At 41.3% G+C, this 17,875-nt stretch overlaps 1 protein-coding gene across 1 annotated transcript in view; it reads right to left on the bottom strand.

Annotated features, from left to right (window-relative positions):
* Positions 1-10,939, bottom strand: part of TEKT3 (tektin 3) — a 38,378-nt gene extending 27,439 nt beyond the window's left edge. Inside the window, exon 1 of the mRNA XM_081583924.1 lies at positions 10,816-10,939. The gene's annotated coding sequence lies outside the window, so the exon portion shown is untranslated. The remainder of the gene's footprint in view (positions 1-10,815) is intronic.
* Positions 10,940-17,875: the final 6,936 nt, after the last annotated feature.

Below are 17,875 nucleotides of genomic sequence, written 5' to 3'. Positions count from 1 at the left end.
AATATTTTTTTAAATTATGAGAAGTAACATTGTCTTGTAACAGATTGAAATCAAGAGCCTGAACCATGCTTTTTAACAGGTTGGGTTCAAATCTTGGCTGAGCTCTTTACTAGCTGTGACATCTTGTGCAAATGATTTAACCTCATTTAGCCTCATCTCTAAATTGGGAATAATAATAGCAATCACTACTTTGGATTGCTATAAGCAGTATTAGCAGCAAGAGGTTACTTGGTAGTATTCCCCCACCCCAGCCCACATCGAGCTTCCTAAATAAACATGCAATCAGAGTAGCAATGGCAAGTATGCAAACATAGTTCAAGGAAGTACCCTGATATCCTTTTCCTGGCAACTTGCCACCTCCAATATACACAGACACATAACTCAGCCCCTGCAGGGCTATGAGGATTGAGGAGGACAAGGCTGAGTGTTTGGAATACTTAGCACAGTTCCGGGCACAAAGTAAATGCTCAATAAATGTTAACTTTAAAAATTACTAGTGTAGAGGAATAAACAAAGTAAAAGATGAATATCCATTCTTTCCCATCAAAAAACTACTCCTCAGAATATACTTTGTGAATATTTCATTAATAGTTTTATCTTTCCAGATTTTTCCTTTTCTTATACTAACATATATACTATTTTTAAATCTATATACATCTTCCTATCATATATATGCACAGGGCTTTTTAATACAAAAACTGAATAATCTTAATCATTATATGTATCATTCCAGTAACATGAATTTCTGAAAATAAATGTATTTTGGACCTCCTTATTAAAACATATAGATGTGCTTCATCTTTTGGGGGGGCTTTCCAGTTGGTGCTAGTGGTAAAGAACCCATCTGCCAATGCAGGAGATGTAACAGATGCAGGTTCGATCGTTAGGTCGGGAAGATCCCCTGGAGGAGGGCATGGCAGTCCACTCCAGTGTTGTTGCCAGGAGGATCCCATGGTAAGAGGAACCTGGAGGGCTACAGTCCATAGGGTCACAAAGAGTCAGACACAACTGAAGTGACTTAGCACACCCTTTTTTACCAGCTGAAAAGCATTCTATTGTCTGGAATTTGAGGTCACTGTCAGTCCACAAAGCCAAGGATGCCATAGACTATGACACACATTTCAGCATCTAAATGTCATTCAACTTGGGGGTTAATGTCTATGGACTCATTTATTGAAAATAAAAAATAATATCAGATCTGATTTCGTAGTCTGCTCAGAAAAAAAACAGACAAACAAAACAAAAACAAGTTCAATGATTCTTTAAATAGCTGTTTTGACACCATTGGTATCCAAACCACAAAATGATCTATTTGTCAAACTGTGGCTGAATCAAAATTCACTGGGACCACATGTGATGAAACAGCTGCCCACTACCACAGGTGGTGTCCCCCACGACACTAGCTCCCTGACTATTTCCTAATTCTCCCCTCCCTCAGCCTCCAAATGCCTTATACTGGACAAGCTTAGGTTACAACAGAAAAAACAAATGCCTTAACAACCACTTGCCATTGTGAATCTCTGTTTGAAACACACTGCTTTTTGAAAAAGTGAAATCAAAGCAACTTGAGACCTTAGGGACCTCATGGCTACTTTCAGTTTCAACCTCTTCCTCAAGTCACATATAGAAATAAATGGATCAGTTTTCTTTGAGCCAGAAGCTTCAAGTAAGACTGAACCACTCTTGATTGGCTTTTTTTAATTACTGACAACAATGAATATAAAAGCTAATGTCACACTTGGTTCTTCAACCATGGAATTCCAGGTGTAGAATTACTACATGTATTTAATCAACACCTATGATGTTGAAAGAATGATGATGGAGCCACAAGAATGATGGGATGGAGCCAAAGCAAAAACAATACCCAACTGTGGATGTGACTGGTGATAGACGCAAAGTCCGATGCTGTAAAGAGCAATATTGCATAGGAACCTGGAATGTTAGGTCCATGAATCAAGGCAAACTGGAAGTGGTCAAACAGGAGATGGCAAGAGTGAACGTCGACATTCTAGGAATCAGCGAACTAAGATGGACTGGAATGGGTGAATTTAACTCAGATGACCATTATATCTACCACTGTGGGCAAGAATCCCTTAGAAGAAATGGAGTAGCCATCATGGTCAACAAAAGAGTCCGAAATGCAGTACTTGGATGCAATCTCAAAAACGACAGAATGATCTCTGTTCGCTTTCAAGGCAAACCATTCAATATCACGGTAATCCAAGTCTATGCCCCGACCAGTAACGCCGAAGAAGCTGAAGTTGAACGATTCTATGAAGACCTACAAGACCTTCTAGAACTAACACCCAAAAAAGATGTCCTTTTCATTATAGGGGACTGGAATGCAAAAGTAGGAAGTCAAGAAACACCTGGCGTAACAGGCAGGTTTGGCCTTGGAGTACAGAATGAAGCAGGGCAAAGGCTAATAGAGTTTTGCCACGAGAACGCACTGGTAATAGCAAACACCCTGTTCCAACAACACAAGAGAAGACTCTACACGTGGACATCACCAGATGGTCAACGCCGAAATCAGATTGATTATATTCTTTGCAGCCAAAGATGGAGAAGCTCTATACAGTCAGCAAAAACAAGACCGGGAGCAGACTGTGGCTCAGATCATGAACTGCTTATTGCCAAATTCAGACTTAAATTGAAGAAAGTAGGGAAAACCACTAGACCATTCAGGTATGACCTATATCAAATCCCTTATGAGTATACAGTGGAAGTGACAAATAGATTTAAGGGACTAGACCTGATAGACAGAATGCCTGATGAACTATGGACAGAGGTTCGTGACATTGTACAGGAGACAGGGATCAAGAAAATCCCCATGGAAAAGAAATGCAAAAAAGCAAAATGGCTGTCTGAGGACGCCTTACAGATAGCTGGGAAGAGAAGAGAAGCGAAAAGCAAAGGAGAAAAGGAAAGATATTCTCATCTGAATGCAGAGTTCCAAAGAATAGCAAGGAGAGATAAGAAAGTCTTCCTCAGCGATCAGTGCAAACAAATAGAGGAAAACAACAGATTGGGAAAGACTAGAGACCTCTTCAAGAAAATTAGAGATACCAAGGGAACATTTCACGCAAAGATAGGCTTGATAAAGGACAGAAATGGTATGGACCTAACAGAAGCAGAAGATATTAAGAAGAGGTGGCAAGAATACACAGAAGAACTGTACAAAAAAGATCTTCACGACACAGATAATCACGATGGTGTGATCACTCACCTAGAGCCAGACATCCTGGAATGTGAAGTCAAGTGGGCCTTAGAAAGCATCACTACGAACAAAGCTAGTGGAGGTGATGGAATTCCAGTTGAGCTATTTCAAATCCTCAAAGGTGATGCTGTGAAAGTGCTGCACTCGATATGCCAGCAAATTTGGAAAACTCAGCAGTGGCCACAGGACTGGAAAAGGTCAGTCTTCGTTCCAATCCCAAAGAAAGGCAATGCCAAAGAATGGTCAAACTACTGCACAACTGCACTCATCTCACATGCTAGTAAAGTAATGCTCAAAATTCTCCAAGCCAGGCTTCAGCAATATGTGAACCGTAAACTTCCAGATGTTCAAGCTGGTTTTAGAAAAGGCAGAGGAACCAGAGATCAAATTGCCAATATCCGCTGGATCATCGAAAAAGCAAGAGAGTTCCAGAAAAACATCTATTTCTGCTTTATTGACTATGCCAAAGCCTTTGACTGTGTGGATCACAATAAACTGTGGAAAATTCTTCAAGATATGGGAATACCAGATCATCTGACCTGTCTCTTGAGAAACCTGTATGCAGGTCAGGAAGCAACAGTTAGAACTGGACATGGAACAACAGACTGGTTCCAAATAGGAAAAGGAGTACATCAAGGCTGTATATTGTCACCCTGCTTATTTAACTTATATGCAGAGTACATCATGAGAAACGCTGGGCTGGAAGAAACACAAGCTGAAATCAAGATTGCCAGGAGAAATATCAATAACCTCAGATATGCAGATGACACCACCCTTATGGCAGAAAGTGAAGAAGAACTAAAGAGCCTCTTGATGAAGGTGAAGGAGGAGAGTGAAAAAGTTGGCTTAAAGCTCAACGTTCAGAAAACTAAGACCACAGCATCTGGTCCCATCACTCCATGGGAAATAGATGGGGAAACAGGGGAAACAGTGTCAGACTTTACTTTTTTGGGCTCCAGAATCACTGCTGATGGTGACTGCAGCCATGAAATTAAAAGACGCTTACTACTTGGAAGGAAGGTTATGGCCAACCCTGATAGCATGTTTAAAAGCAGAGACATTACTTTGCCAACAAAAGTCCGTCTAGTCAAGACTATGGTTTTTCCAGTGGTCATGTATGGATGTGAGAGTTGGACGGTGAAGAAAGCTGAGCACCGCAGAATTGATGCTTTTGAACTGTGGTGTTGGAGAAGACTCTTGCGAGTTTCTTGGACTGCAAGGAGATCCAATCAATCCATCCTAAAAGAGATCAATCCTGGGTGTTCATTGGAAGGTCTGATGTTGAAGCTGAAGCTCCAATACTTTGGCCACCTCATGCGAAGGGTTGACTCATTGGAAAAGACCCTAATGCTGGGTAGGATTGGGGGCGGGAGGAGAAGGGGACGACAGAGGATGAGATGGTTGGATGGCATCACCGACTCGATGAACATGGGTTTGGGTAAACTCCGGGAGTTGGTGATGGACAGAGAGGCCTGGCGTGCTGCAATTCATGGGGTCGCAGAGAGTCGGACACGACTGAGCGACTGAACTGAACTGATGATGTTGAATCTTAAGGCATTTCAATCCATGTTTGTCAAATATTAAACCATGAGTCATCCACTCTAAAGGGTGATATGTGAAAGGCTGAGGTTCACAAGCCAGAGAAGACCTATGAATTGAGAAAATCAATATGGCTTGTAAAAGCATCCAGTGCTATTCTTTAATTAGAGATGGGATATAATTTAAAACCTGGAATCTGAAGTATAAACTCAGTGACTTAAAAAGTTCCCAGATATAGAGCTCCTCACATATGGCAGTAAGTCTCACATGAGAGACAATATTCTATCTCTATTCCATACTCTAACTCCAGTAGGCCATCAGTCATGACTGTGCTCAATTGCTCAGTCGTGTCTGACTTTTTGTGACCCCATGGACTGTAGCCTGACAGGCTCCTCTGCCCATGGAATTTTCCAGGCAAGAATACTGGTGTGGGTTGCTGTTTCCTATTCCAGGGGATCTTCCTGACTCCAGGGATCGAATCCATGTCTCTTGTGTCTCCTGCATTGGCAGGTGGATTCTTTACCACTCCACCACCTGGGAAGCCCTATAAGTCATTTAAGAAGACCTAATAAAAGACAACAGCATGGTAATTTTTTCCCCACATTGGCCAAGAAAATTAAGAATATTATGGCCCCTAAAATACTTAACTCAAAATAGATTTCTGCCTTCAACCAGGATAGAGCAATAAAAAGTAGACTTAGCCTCTTCCAACTAAAAAACTAGACAAAATATATGCAGCAACTGTTTTCAGGCAGCGCAGGACGCCAATCCCTGAGAGAAGAGAAACAAATACGGTGAGCCCTCTGATCACGTGGAGGCAATTTCCAGACCATGGGGAAAACAGATGAAAACCAAACACAGCCTGGAAGCTCTGACCTCAATTTGTGAGTTTAGGAGGAGGTCAGAATTTGGAAAGTCTGAGACAGCTGGAAGTTTTGATGCAGGATTCTGGAATAAAATGATCTACGCAGAAACAGAGCTCCATAAATCTATGTAGGGTCCACTTGAGTCTTTGCTGAGTAATAGACTGGACAGACATCAAGAGACATTCCACAGACCTTAGCAAAGAACGATGGCAGTGTTGTTAGCTGAACAATTCCTAGAGCCAGAGAAGGCACAGAGACATTTTGAACCCAGACCAGCTGGAGTAGAGACCTGTTAATGATCACCTGGAGCATTCAGTGGAGACCCCAGAGAGGTCACACATTAGAATGGGACTGACCTATCTCTAGAATGAAGGTACTAAAGATTCTAGCAAAGTTTGAATACAGGCCTCAAAGAACTGAAGCTAACCCACAAGTGCCTGACAACAACAAGATGCTGAAACATAAAATACCACAATATCCAACACCCAATCAAAAACATCCAGACATACCAAGAAGCAGAAAAATGTGACCCATAAATAGGAGAAAAATCAGTCAACAGAAGCAGGCATAAAAATGGTGGAGATGTGATGGAGATAGAAAACTATGTACAAGTATTTAAAGAAAGACGAGAACATAATAGAGATATGGAAGACTTAAAAAAGAACTAAATGAAACTTTAAGGATAATGCGAAAAAGATCACCAGTCCAGGTTTGATGCATGACACAGGGTGCTCAGTGCTGGTGCACTGGGATGACCCAGAGGCATGGGATGGGGAGGGAGGTGGGAGGCGGGTTCAGGATGGGGAACACATGTACACCCATGGCTGATTCACGTCAATGTATGACAAAAACCACTACAATATTGTCAAGTAATTAGCCTCCAATTAAAATAAATAAATTTTTAAAAAAAGAAATTTTAAGGATAAAACATACAATATATATTTTCACAATTTCACGGGATTGGATTAATTGCAGAATAGACACCAGAGAAGCAAAGATTAGAGAGCTTAAATCTAACCAAACCAAATCACAGAGTTTTTTAATTAACTAAAAAAAATGGAAAGGGGCTCAGTAAACTACGGTATAATATCAAGTGGTCTAACATCATGTACTCGGAATGTCATATCAGGAGAGGAGACAAAATATCTAAAGAAATAATGGCAGCAAATTTCCCAAATTTGGTGAAAACTATAAACCCCTAGGTCTAAGGAGCGCCACACACTGCAAGAGGATAAGTACACAGCTGTGTGTGTGCACACACACCACCACTACCACCACCTCCTCAAGGCTCATCTTAATAAAAGTGCTGAAAGTCCACAATAAAGAGAAAACTTTAAAGTCAGAGAAAAAGAGCACATTAGGTAGGCAAGAAAAAAAATAAGTGAAAAATTCTTCTCAGAAGCTCTGCAAGCCAGAAGACCATCAAACAACCTCTTTAAAGGACTGGAAGAAGCTGTAATCCTAGAATTCTATTCCAGTGAAAGTATCCTTCAAAGATGAAGTTGAAAATAAAAGTTTTTCTTAATAAAAGAGCAAAAGCCAAGAAAATTCAGCAGCAGCAGAACTGCAGTAAGAGACTTGGTAAAGGAAATTCTTCAGGCAAAAGGAGATTATACCAGATGGAAACTTGGATCTGCCCAAAAGAATGAAGTGTCAGAAATGTTAAATATGTGTGCTAATAGAAAAAAAAACCTTTTCTAACTTTTAAATTTCTTTAGAAGATGGTTGTTTAAAGTAAAAATAATAATAAATGTACTGTGAAGTTTATTATAAAAAAATAAAAGTTGTGTGATAATAATAGCACAAATGATGGGAGAGCTGAAATGGAAAAGTACTACTGTAAGGTCTTATGATTAAATGGAATAATGTTATTTAAACGTATACTGCAATAAGTCAAAAATGCATACTGTAAACTTTAGAGCAGCAGTTCTCAAAACATGATCCAGGAAACTACAGGCTCGCCTCAGACCTCTTCTGGGGTGACAAGGTCAAAATTATTTTCATAGAAAATACCCAGCTGCAATTTGCCTTTTTCATTCTTGTTCTCTCACAAATGTACACTAGAGGTTTCCAGAGGTGACATGATATGCGCTATCACGACAGACAATACAGAAATAGATATGAGAGCCCAGATAAGAGAAATTTTAAAACTTTACCAAAAATGTAAAACACCACCACTCTTCTCACTAAATTTGTTTCAGAAAACATGGTTTTTCAATGGAAAGTGTTATTTATGCTACTATCTAAGAGGCTTTCGTCATTATTTTTTAAAGAGCTAGTATATTTGATTTCTCAATTTTAATTTCTAATAAGTATCAACAGTATAATTAAAGCTCTACAGGGTATGTCCTCTGACCATATCAGAGTTAAACTAGAAATCAATAGCAGAAAGGTATTTGGAAAATATTTAGAAAGTAGGAAACTAAACAACACACTTCTAAATACCCTTTGGGTCAATGAAGAAATCACACAGGAAATTAGAAAATATTTTGAACTGAATGAGAATAAAAAACAGAACATATCCAATTTATGAAATGTAGCTAAGTGTATTTTGAGTGAGGCTTTTAGCTTTAAATGCTTATACTAGAAAATAATGAGCTAAAATCAATGATCTACACTTTCATCGTAATGGCTAGCAAAAAAAAAAAAAAAAGCAAAGTAAACCCAAAGTAGAAGTAATAAAAAGTCAATGAAATAGAAAATGAACAAATTTTTGGAAAGCAATGAACTATTAACAGTAAAATTGATAAACCTCTTGCAAGATTGATCCAGATTTTAAAAAGGAGAAGACAAATTACTACCAGAAATGAAAGAGGGAATACTACTAAAGACCTTGCAAACATTAGAAAGTTAATAAGGTGCTATTACTAACAACCTTATGCCAAGAAATTTGACAACAGAGAGGAAACAGACACAATTCTTTAAAGACACAAACAACCAAAATTAACTGGAAGAAAAAGGTTACCTGAATAGCTGTATAGGAATTAAAGAAATTGAATATGTAACTTAAAATCTTTCTTCAAAGAAAACTTCAGGCCCAGATGGGTCCAACGATAAATTCTACCAAAGTTTGAAGGAATAATATCAGTTTTTAAAAGCCCATCACTTACTTGGGTGATGTGCCTTTCACAATATTTAAATTATTTTCTAAATTCTAACTCAGCCTCTTCCCAAGAGGCCATGAGCAGCACATACTAAGATCATTAACTGATGCTATAAATATCTCATATTTGCAAGAAAACTAAACAAATTCTTTGGGAAGATGACTGAAAATAGCTGTGGAAAAATTCATCCCCTAAATCATGCAATTGTTTTTTATTTTTTGCTTTCAGTTATGACCAAAAGGCATTTTAAGAAATAAGACCTGTTACAAAGTCAAATACAGTATTTGACTGTATTCATTGAAGGTGGGGTCAATAGTTATTTACATACTGGAAAAATGCTATAATAGTCTTCTATAAATATTAACATGCTAAAATATAATTAATCACACAGCGATTGTAAGTCCGGGAAAGCTCTATTTAAAACCCAAAAAGTGGCCTCAAGTTGGAGAAAAACATTAGCACATTTAGGCAAGGCTTTAAGATCATAAATATTTTAATGTATAAAAATCTATAAATCATAGTCTACAGAAGGGGTGACAAGGACAGAAAGTTTCCATGAATTGTTTCACACCTTGTCTCAGATCAGTGGCCAGCATAGGCTTGAAAGAATCACACAAAACCTCTGTTCCTTTGGCCATATGTATTTAATTCTGTTTCAAGCTGAAACAGAAATAAAACACTGCCCCTAACACATTAATAAGTACCAGACTTAAAGAAATTGTATCATATTTCAATGTTTAAGTAATTTCTCCCTATGCATATATTAAGTAAGGATGCAGGAAAAGTTTAATAACTCTTTCTTCTAAAGTAAAAGCTTGATAAGAAACTCTCTTCATTGCTTGTGAGAGTATAAATCACTACACACTGAGGAACTACGTATGGGGCAGTATCTATTAAAGTGGAAAATGCACATTCTCTAAAAACTGAAATTCAATATATATTATATATATACACACAAAAATACAAAAACCCAAGTTTGTATACAATTAGAATGTAAAAGAATATGCTTCTAGTAGTTTTTAAAAGGGAAGAGCCTAAAAGTCCATCGACAGGAGTATGCATGCGTAATTTGTGGTAAATTCATGCCAGAGTTATCACACAACTGTTAAAAGCAATGACCTAGTGCATGCATAGAATGATATCATTATATAACTGTTCAAAAGGACACTATATATTGGTTTCTGGATAAATACCTAAGGAGTAAAAGTATAAAAATATGCAGAGTATAAATAAACACTATATTCTGGTAGGTGGGGAAGGAGAAAAAGGACATGAAATTCCCAAGGGACACATACGCAGCCTCTTCCCTGTCTGTAATAGCTGTTTGGTTTTTTGTTTGTTTGTTTTTAAATAAGGCATACATGCATGCTTGAACACTTTATTTTGTGAAATATTTTCTTTTAAAGAGAAAAAGAAGATTTTATCAAAACACTTGGCCTATAAGTCAAACAATTTGTTTGCTTTTTTCACAATAGCCAAATGAGTAACTTTCCCATTTCTAAAATGTTTATTTACCTACACCTACACAAGAATCCAGGGAAAAAACAGGGACTTGGTGTAAACTGTCAAAATACAAGTGAGCACGTCATAGCCAGAGCTAAACAGAAAAGGCCATGGGCAGTGAGCAACTGCCATGATCTGAATTTCAGCACCTCTTTGACGGCCCAGGTGACTGGTTGTCCAGCCGTCCCCTTGGCTGCATTCTGAAGACCTGGGTAAGGAATCCGGGAGAACAAGGGCCAGGGTTGGGGCATCGCACAGGTAACAGGTGTAAGATATTATACTTAGGGTCTGGGGTTCTGACGCCCCCTTCCTGGTTCTGCATTTAGAAATAACTTCTCAATCCTTGAAAAGCATCAGAAATGTGCATTAGGAAGGCTTGGGGGACTGAGTAAGGGTGCCTGTGGGTTTGTATGGTTTTTATTTGGAAGCGTGGGAGGAGAGACGTGAAGATGGAAGGGGAGGTGAGAATTCCAGGGTTTCCAAGACCTCACCCTGAATTCGGAGGCCAGACGTTGGAGTCCGAATCGGGGCGAGGGCGCTGTAGGGGTCGTCCCAGCGGCAGTCAGGAGCCCACGGGACCACTTACCTGTCAGGGGTGCCGGGCGAGGGGCAGGGAAGCGGGCAGTGAGCGGGAGGGGTCGCAGCCCCACCACCTACAACCCGCTGAGACTCGAAGGACCGGCCCCGCCCTGGTCCCGCCTCTCCAGCCTGTGACGTCAGCGCAGACGGACCACTCAACGGCCGCCGCTGCGGGCTCGCCGGCAGCCGATTGGCCGGTGGAGAGAGAGAGGCGGGTGGTGGGAGTTGGAGGGAGGAGGGAAACCCAGCGGGCTGGTGATAGTTGCCATGGACGCTCTGGCGCCTAGTAACCACGGCTCCCGGAAGACCTCGAGGCGGAAGGGGTGAAGAGGTGAGGGATTCCCCGCCGGATGCTGGTGGTCCGTTCTAGGAATGCTGACAGGCACCCACATTTCCACCTGCTTCGCTCCATGAAGGGATTATCCAGCGAGCTTTCCGCACTTCCTCACTCTCAGGAAATGATTTGGAGCTTCTGTAAACAGGAGCCCTCGCTGTTTGGACAGGTCTGGGCCACATGTCTTACCTACATCAGTGTTCATCCATGCACCTTCCATTACGTACTCAAGCTTGGAAAGGTTCATTGACTTAGGCAAGGACAAACCAACTCTAGGCTCCCAGACCCTTACCAGCGCCCTGCCAGCGTCATCCTATTTTCCCACATTCCTTACCAGCAACTCTTTCTATATCTGGCATAAGAAACAATTACCCTGAGCTACCCTTTTACTGGGCTTCCCTTGTGGCTCAGCTGGTAAAGAATCTGCCTGCAATGCGGGAGACTTGTGTTCTATCCCTGGGTTGGGAAGATCCCCTGGAGAAGGAAAAGGCTACCCACTCCAGTATTTTGGCCTGGAGAATTCCGTAGACTGTATAGTCCATGGGGTCGCAGAGTCAGACATGGCTGAATGACTTTCACTTCATCCTTTTTACTGAGGCTTCCCAGGTGGCTCAGTGATCAAGAATCCACCTGCCAATGCAGGACACATGGGAGATTCGGGTTCAATCCCTGGATCAGGAAGATCCCCTGAAGGAGGAAATGGCAACCTACTTCAGTATTCTTGCCTGGAGAATCCCATGGACAGAGGAGCCTCAGCTGAGTTCAGTTCAGTCGCCAGGCCCCCCTGTCCATCACCAACTCTTGGAGTTTACTCAAGCTCATGTCCATTGAGGTGGTGATGCCATCCAACCATCCCTCTATCATCTTCTTCTCCTCCTGCCTTTAATCTTTCCCAGCATCACGGTCTTTTCAAATGAGTCAGTTCTTCACATCAGGTGGCCAAAGTATTGTAGTTTCAGCTTCAACATCAGTCCTTCCAACGAATATTAAGGACTGATTTCCTTTAGGATGGACTGGTTGGATCTCCTTGTAGTCCAAGGGACTCTCAACAGTCTTCTCCAACACCACAATTCAAAAGCATCAATTCTTCGGCGCTCAGCTTTCTTTATAGTCCAACTCTCACATCTATACATGACCACTGGAAAAACCATAGCTTTGACTAGATGGACCTTTGTTGGCAAAGTAATGTCTCTGCTTTTTAATATGCTGTCTAGGTTGGTCATAGCTTTTCTTCCAAGGAGCAAGCGTCTTTTAATTTCATGGCTGCAGTCACTATCTGCAGTGATTTTGGAGCCCAAAAAATAAATTCTGTCACTGTTTCCACTGTTTCCCCATCTATTTGCCAGGAAGTGATGGGACCATGATCTTAGTTGTCTGAATGTTGAGCTTTAAGCCGACTTTTTCACTCTCCTCTTTCACTTTCAAGAGGCTCTTTAGTTCTTCTTCACTTTCTGCCATAAGGGTAGTGTCATCTGCATATCTGAGGTTATTGATATTTCTCCCAGCAATCTTGATTTCAGCCTGTGTTTCATCCAGCCCAGAATTTCTCATGATGTACTCTGCATATAAGTTAAATAAGCAGGGTGACAATATACAGCCTTGACATACTGCTTTCCCTATTTAGAACCGGTCTGTTATTCCATGTCCACTTCTAACTGTTGCTTCCTGACCTGCATACAGATTTCTCAAAAGGCAGGTCAGGTGGTCTGATACTCCCATCTCTTTAAAAATTTTCCACAATTTATTGTGATCCACACAGTCAAAGGCTTTGGCATAGTCTATAAAGCAGAAGTAGATGCTTCTCTGGAACTCTCTTGCTTTTTTGATGATCCAGAGGATGTTGGCAATTTGATCTCTCGTTCCTCAGCCTTTTCTAAATTCAACTTGAACATCTGGAAGTTCATGGTTCACATACTGTTGAAGCCTGGCTTGGAGAATTTTGACCATTACTTTACTAGTGTGTGAGATGAGTGCAATTGTGTAGTAGTTTGAGCATTCTTTGGCATTGCTTTTCTTTAGGATTGGAGTGAAAAATGACCTTTTCCTGTCCTGTGGCCGCTGCTGAGTTTTCCAAATTTGCTGGCATATTGAGTGCAGCATTTTCACAGCATCATCTTTTAGGATTTGACATAGCTCATCTGGAATTCCATCACCTCCACTAGCTTTGTTTGTAGCTAAGGTCCACTTGACTTCACATTCCAGGATGTCTGGCTCTAGGTCAGTGATCACACTATCGTGATTATCTGGGTCATGAAGATCTTTTTTGTATAGTTCTTCTGTGTATTCTTGCCACCTCTTCTTAATATCTTCTGCTTCCATTAGCTCCATACCATTTCTGTCCTTTATTGTGCCCATCTTTGCATGAATTGTTCCCTTGGTATCTCTAATTTTCTTGAAGAGGTCTCTAGTCTTTCCCATTCTGTTGTTTTCCTCTATTTCTTTGCACTGATTGCTGAAGAAGGCTTTCTTATCTCTCCTTGCTATTCTTCAGAACTCTGCATTCAAATGAGTATATCTTTCCTTTTCTCCTTTTGCAGAGGAGCCTGGCGGGCTACATGGTATCAAAGAATCGGACATGACTGGGCACACAAGCACCCTTTCTATTGCTTTTCCCATGCACAGTGTGTTGCATTTTGTATTAATCCTCAGAATTCTGGATGGGCCTTGCTGATGCCTCAGGGTGTGGATGAAGTCATCGCCACCAGCCAAAAGGCCTGCAGCAGTCGTGAAACAGACTGAACTGCCTGCAAACTCGTTCGAGATGATACTCAACCTTTGTGCCTGCACACAACAAAATGCCCAGTATCATTGCTAACTGAATATCAAAATCAGTCAATGTCTGATTTTAAAATAAATAGGAAAAACGATAGCAGATTCGGTCTTTTGCATGATACTTTGAGTCACTGAAATTTAAAACTTCCTAATTATTGGTCAACTCTGATCTCCACAGAAATAACTGGATGATTTCTTAAAATAACTTAGAAACCCTCCCTCCAAAAAATTGTTCTGTGATTATCAAGTCTTTGCCAGAATTAAGAGGTTAGTTATCTCACTCTGTAGCTTTATTTTACAATCGAGACCTTCTAACTGCTTATTTTTCTCTGTTTATAAAGAGAATAAACCTAAACAACCTGCATTCTGTGATTCAATCTCACTCTTCTCAGCAGCTCCAGAAACTAGGAGATGTGTCTGTTTCTGTTCATCCCTGTGTAGGCAGTGTGTGGCTTAGTCCCGCCACACAGGAGGTGTTTTGTTTTGTTTTTTTGGTTAAGTGAAAGGATGTGCGTGATGATTAGCAATAGGAGATCATCAAAGGTATGGAGGAGAAGCAAGAAAGCAGATCGCGCCTGTTTTTTAACTTTGCTCAAGGAACGCACTGCTTGAGGCCCTCTCTACCTCTGACTTCCTTATCTTCTGTGTTTCATCCCCTCGGCCCCATAACCACCCAGCCTCCTTGCCTGTCTCTCTGGGGCTTCCCATCACTCAGCCCATTACTCTTTCTCAAAGATGCTATCAGCCAGAGACATTCCTGGAGGTCCAGTGGTTAAAATTCCACCCTTCTACTGCTTGGGAGTTAGGGGAACTGAGATCCTGCCTGCCACATGGCAAGGCCAAAAAAATTTTTTTTTTAATTTCTTAATTTAAAAAAGATGCTATCAGCCCCTTCCCAGCTCTACTTCCCCATCACAAACAACGTGTGGTCCCTCCATCTTCACTCCTGGGTCCCCACCATTGTCTCCACCCCCATGGCTGGCTCGCCTTTGGCCTGCTCCTCCGTTCCTCCTCTCAAACCATGAGGTGTATGTTGCTCTAGATTGGCTGCTACTAGACATCAGTGCCATTCCTGCTTGGTCTAAGACCTGATGCTACTCATTTGAAATCTGTTGATTCATTTCTCCCTAATTCACGAAGGACTATTGCCCTAAAACTCCCATTTCACCCCTGTTTGCCCAAGACTCGTGGTGAATGAAAAGCTTAGCCTCCATCTCTGTGAAGGCCTGTTCATCACCGTCCATACCTCACTCTTCTCTCACTCACACCTTCATCATTAGAAAAAAGTGAAAGTGTTTGTCGTTCAGTCATATCCGACTCTTTGCAATCCTGTGGGCTGCAGCCCACCAGGCTCCTCCATCCATGGAATTCTACAGTCAAGAATACTGGAATGGGTTGCCATGCCCTCCTCCAGGGGATCTTCCCAACCCAGGAATTAAACCTGAATCTCCAGCATTGTAGGCAGATTCTTTACCAGATATCTGAGCCACCGAGGAAGCCCTCATCCAATGAGAAAGGAGATTTTTCACAGAAGCATACTGCCTCCCTCCACTCAGATGTCTGAAATATTTCCAGCATCTTTTACTTCTCTTCCTCCCTCGGGACCTTCCCTTCCACCTTCCAACACAACCCAACCATGACTGGTACTGAATTAATCCCCTGGGCGTTCCTGCTTCTCTGAGTTATTGACCTACATTGCCCTTCCTTGCCTTGTCAATCCTTAAATAAATGATCTATGAGCATGGTCTCTACATGGATTCCTGCCTGATCTCACGACTATCCCAGTCTCCATGGGCTCAAGGTCCATGTCTAGTGGTCAGCATCTGTGTATACATCCCTAATCCAGTGGTCCAGCCTGGTTTGACACACTGCATGCGAGAGAGTCAGCTGCCACAACCCTCCACTGGAACTTTCCTGGACTGTGAGCTCCTTAATCTATAATTGGGTATGGGATCCCAATGGACTTCATGAGCAGAATATAACACTAATATTTACAGAAAAGCACTTTATGGAGGGTTTATTGGCAACTTGAGTGTGTGATGCATTCACTGAGTATTTTATCTTCTACAACAACAGAAAGGTAATAGCAGTTGTCACTGTTATGTTTTGCTTATGTTACTAGGCTATCTATAGGGGTGTGTTTTACCATCAGCTTTTTTCATTGAATGACTTTTTTCATTGACATGAAATTGCAGGGCACACCTTGTTGGGAATATTTCCAGAGAGCCAAGGTACACTGCCTCCATCAAGTTTAGATATCATATTCTAGCTCCCTTGCTTAGCAAGTGAGGAACTGTGTCCCTGAGGCTAAGTGACATGTCCAGGGTCACATTTTTGTGTTGCTTTAGGATCAAGTAGAAAACAGTGGACACCACAGGGCCCTCACTCATTATGTTCCCATCAGAGATGTGATCTCATTGTTGTATGTTTTCACATATTGCCTTCCCCGTCAGACAATGTCCCTGGGAGGACAGGGACAATATTCTTCAAGCCTTAGTCACAGGAACCATTTTGAAGCACTCCCTCTGTGCCAGCTTCATACACATCCTCTATGACCTTCATCATAACCCCATAAAATTGATGATATGATCCCCCTTTGGCAGGGACTTACCAAGGTTAAGTAAGTTGACAAGGTCGCATTAGCCAAGAGGTCTTAGAGTTAGAGTCTAATCTAGGTCTGTCTGACTCTAAAGCCCACAGTCTTTCCTCTACATCCAATGGCTGTATTCCTTCTCATATATTCTCCTTTCTAGCTTCAGCACCCCATCAAACTTGGTGTGTGTGTGTGTGTGTTTGAGCACACACACATGCATGCACTCAAGCGTGTCCAACTCTTTGCAACCCCATGGATTATATATTGCCCACCGGGCTCCTCTGTCCATTGGGTTTCCCAGGTAAGAATACTGGAATGGGTTGCCATTTCCTTCTCCAGAGGATCTTCCTGACCCAGGGATCAAACTCGCCTCTCTTGTGTCTCCTGCATTGGCAGACAGATTCTTTACCACTACGTGTCTCTTGGGAGAATGAATGAGCACTTGAAAAAAGAAGGACCAGCTTCTCTCCTCTGCTCTTACTGGTGACATGGTCTTGGGCAAACCCTGAAAACACCCCAGGTCTGTTGTATCTCTCCATAGAATGGGGCTAATGATGCCTCATGGGCCTGAAAGGGAGAGTATTAATCCTATGCTCTGTTGAAATTCTTCCCAGAAAACAGATTGAAATTCAGATGCTCACTTACAAGTGGTTCTGGAAAAGCTAAGGGTACTTAGCCCATCTAAGGGGAATGGCAACCACTCCAACAGGGCCAGTTGGACTGCCTTCTCATCTCCCTGAAAGAAATGAAACTCAATGGATAAGCAACCCAGATTGGAGTTATCAGGGGAGGTGCATTATAGAGTATTAATCAGCAGCTGAGATGGCTAGACAGTTTATTTATCTCCATAACCTAAAGTCTTATATGATCTGGGACGCCTCTAAAATTCAAAGTTCCATTTAGAAGGTCCTGGTATTTATTGGCAGGCCAACATCATCAATTAATCATCATCAACAACAAAGATGACTCATTTTAAACGCTATAGGGGAGGTCCTGGCCATCTAAAGGAAGAGACAAAGGCACAAACAGGACAGTTGGGGTGGGGGGAACTTTCCATTTAAAGTTGTTCAGAGTCATACAGTGCTAAAGGTTAGGTTGTCTATTATACTTCATGCTATGTATGAACAAGCAGAGGACTATATCAAGGCTACTCAAAAGATCTGACATTTTAAGAGTGGAAGCCATTTTGTAATATTCTTGCAAAGATTCTACAGAGACTATATTATTTTTTAAATGTGACTGTTACAAGCAAAGAGACTAATAGGTCTGAGGAGGCTGGTTTTTAAGCAGTGATACACGGTATTTCATCTAGATGAGCTTTTATCAGTTAAGAAAAATTAGCTTCTAAGTAAGTTCATTTGTATCATT

Source organism: Giraffa tippelskirchi, chromosome 3 (assembly GCF_054371585.1).
Source record: "Giraffa tippelskirchi isolate mGirTip1 chromosome 3, T2T-mGirTip1v1.2.pri, whole genome shotgun sequence".
Taxonomy (NCBI): domain Eukaryota; kingdom Metazoa; phylum Chordata; class Mammalia; order Artiodactyla; family Giraffidae; genus Giraffa; species Giraffa tippelskirchi.
Note: the sequence above shows the minus strand (reverse complement) of the source record. Positions and strands in the feature narration are given on the sequence as shown.